Below are 3,216 nucleotides of genomic sequence, written 5' to 3' on the forward strand. Positions count from 1 at the left end.
TTATGGTGATTAGATGTTTTAAAAGTGATATTTTGGAGTCGATCTAAGTCTGGAAAATCTAAAAGCTTTCCATTTGTTACTTTGTTTTTTTCTTCCTCAAAGCACTGAAATTGAATGTTTTTCTAAAGTTGGTCTCTTAATTGTGTTGGGACAAGTGGTAGGTTCAATTGATAGGCTTAATTTCTAGAAATAGTAGACTATATTTTTATAACACCAAACTCCATCTGAGAACAAGTAGAAAAATTACAAAAAAACAATTTAAAAATTAAAAAATTCTTAGAGGCAGCAAGTGGTGCCACAGCAACAAAGATCTGCAGGTCTATGATTTAGGTGGGGAGGAAAACCAGCCCAGCAGGAGGAGGTCAGTACCTGGGACTGCCTTGAGACAGGAAGTTTGACTCCAGTGGTGGTGGTGGTGGTGGGGGGGGATATGTCAAAATAAGAAAAGACTGGGTTTTCTAGGAATCTGTATTAACATTAAGATTTTGTACAGATAGTAACATGGGTTCAGATATATTAAAGGCATAAATGAAAAAACTAAAATGCACAATACAATTACCATGTTAGATATTCACGTAACTTTGCTTGTAGCTAATAGGTCAATAAGTATCTAGAGGATTTAGATGTTGGAGTAAGTACACAGCCTCTTTGGAGCAAATTGCTCTCTGTGTTTTCTTGGGAACCTGTCCCACCTTGATTGTATGCCCTTGGCATGTTTTTTTTTTTTTTCCTTCCCTGCCTCACTCCTCTATTTCACTTACTTGTGTGGGTCTGGATTGATATATTGGCTCTGTTTTATAGTGAGATAGAATTGAGAAAGTATGCTGTTTTTTAAGAACAATGTTTATTTGAAAAATATAAGAGGACTTCAGCACCTTCTTACCTAGCAATGATGCCACAGACACCTATATTCTCTCTACAGGTGATAAGGAGATTAGAATATTAACAGCAACAACAAAAACGGCAGATATTGATCAGTGGTTCCACTCTGGCGACAGCTAACAACTTTCCCAATATTGTGAAAAGAAAAATATCAAAAAAATCAGTGTTCTGACATCATTGCCTTTGTAAAAGGCAAAAGCAGCATTCCCATGCCATAGAATGAATACAAAATAGAAGACATATGTGAAGAGTTATCTATGGAGTCAAGAATAATTGAGCAACAAGAAGTATTTAGCAAAAACTATTTTGGGAAAAATTGGATAAATTTCCAAAGACAAAAATGTTTTAATTTGGGGGGAGTAAAGTGCCTTATAATGTGTTCTAATTAAGACGATTTCTAAAAATTTAGGCCAGATGTTTGATATAAATTGTAAAATACACTTTTCTCCCCCAAACCAAATTCAATAAAGCATTTTAATGTAAGTTAATTTGGGAGAGTAGATTTTATAGCAGATAAATGCCTGAAGAGTTAGCATATGGTCTAAAATGTAGCTCTGGGAAAACACTAGATTCTAATCTGCTCTATTCCTTAGTTGAGTAAGTATCTTTTCTAAACAATTTGGTCTTTTAATTTCTCAATTTATCCATACCCTTATTTTTAATGGATATGTACATTTCTGAAGTTATTGGAAGACATAAATGCAAAATAATAATGCATATAATTACCTCTATAGGTGGTTCTTAAAAATTTATCTTCACCCCAGCTCCCTGGCCACTGTTTGAGAGTGGCTTTCCTGAACCAACAGGCATATCTCTCTAGATACACTGTCTCCTCAAACTCTGTGTATCCCCAAGTACACAAATAATATCCTACTCTAATGAATCTCTATCATCTATTATATCATCTCCAAATCCTTTAGTCTGGAAAACAAGGGCTATCTCCCTAGTTCATCTCATAGTCAGTCCTTCCATATGCCCTGCACTTAGTCTAACACTGTCATTAAATATTCCCTGACGATGGATCTGTATTGTCCAACTTCTCTCTTTTTATATTGTTCCTTTTACCTGATGACATGTTCCAAAATAGATCCTGCGTATATTTTAAAACTCTGTTTTATAACCTCTTCTAAATACTTTTCAAGTTTTTCAAGCAAAAATCTCTTTCCTTTATTCAACCATCTAGATTGTTGTTATTATTGGTGCAGTACATTTATTCCCCTAGTAGGTTAAAACTTCCTTTAGGTCATTTAGTATATTTTGTGTATCTTAATCTTTTTATAGTATATGTATATCATAATGGTTATTAGTAAATTTGTGAAAGTGAGCAAGTCTGGGTTTCCTTATATACTAACAAGTAATATGGTGCTTCACATTTTTTTATATATATACATGCATTGAAAGCTATTTGAGGAAATAGGCAGATTTTTCTATTTTAGGAAGGTTTTCTTGGGGAGCAATTCAAGAATAGTTACTTTAAAATTCCTATAAAATGTTATCTTAATGACTTATTCTCTTATCACAAATGTCCACTGATGGACGTATGTTTTGCCTGACAAATTTCAACTAAAAGGGACTGTATATCATGTGAGGAAGGGTGCTAATAATGCTGAAATCTTAAGAATAAGGACAAAATCATTTCAATATTTTTAAAAACATAGTCATAACACATTATAAGGCACTTTAGCCCCCAAATTTAAACATAGTCATAAAAGTTGAAAGCCTAAGTCTAATAAAATTATTAAAATAAACAAGTACCCTAGATGAGCATCATCTCATCAATGCATTTATCTTCTAAGAATTTGATAGCTATAATTTGTTAATGAGCTTTACAAAATTTTTATTGCAAAATTTCTTTGATGTGAAACCATAACCTGTATTGATGATCTCTATGATACAATTGAGTATGAATAGTATCCTCACCTTCAGCTCTGTTATTTTAATTCATTTGAGTTTTTAACCACATTATGTCATTCACTGCCTAGATAAATATATATCAGCAACCTAATAAATGAGTTAATAAGCCTTACATTTGTAAAATTTATTTTCATATATCCACAGTCTTGTTATTTAGATCACTTTATTGTCCCAACATTGGCATGCAAGTAGAGTTAGGATGATGCTGTGTTCCATAGAGTTTGACAAATCAGTAAAGTTGTGTCAGCATGAATCATTTGAGCTGCTTTTAAGCGTCTACTATGAAGTGCATTATCCCAGTTCATCCTACCTACGAACACTAACATTTATGGCTTTTATTCCAATTTGTATTTATTGAACCTGGGTCTAAATTACTTTGAGAGGTATCTAAAGATTGTTTCTTTCTTTTAAATTTGATGA

This window comes from Marmota marmota, unplaced genomic scaffold (assembly GCF_001458135.2).
Source record: "Marmota marmota marmota unplaced genomic scaffold, marMar, whole genome shotgun sequence".
Lineage (NCBI taxonomy): Eukaryota > Metazoa > Chordata > Mammalia > Rodentia > Sciuridae > Marmota > Marmota marmota.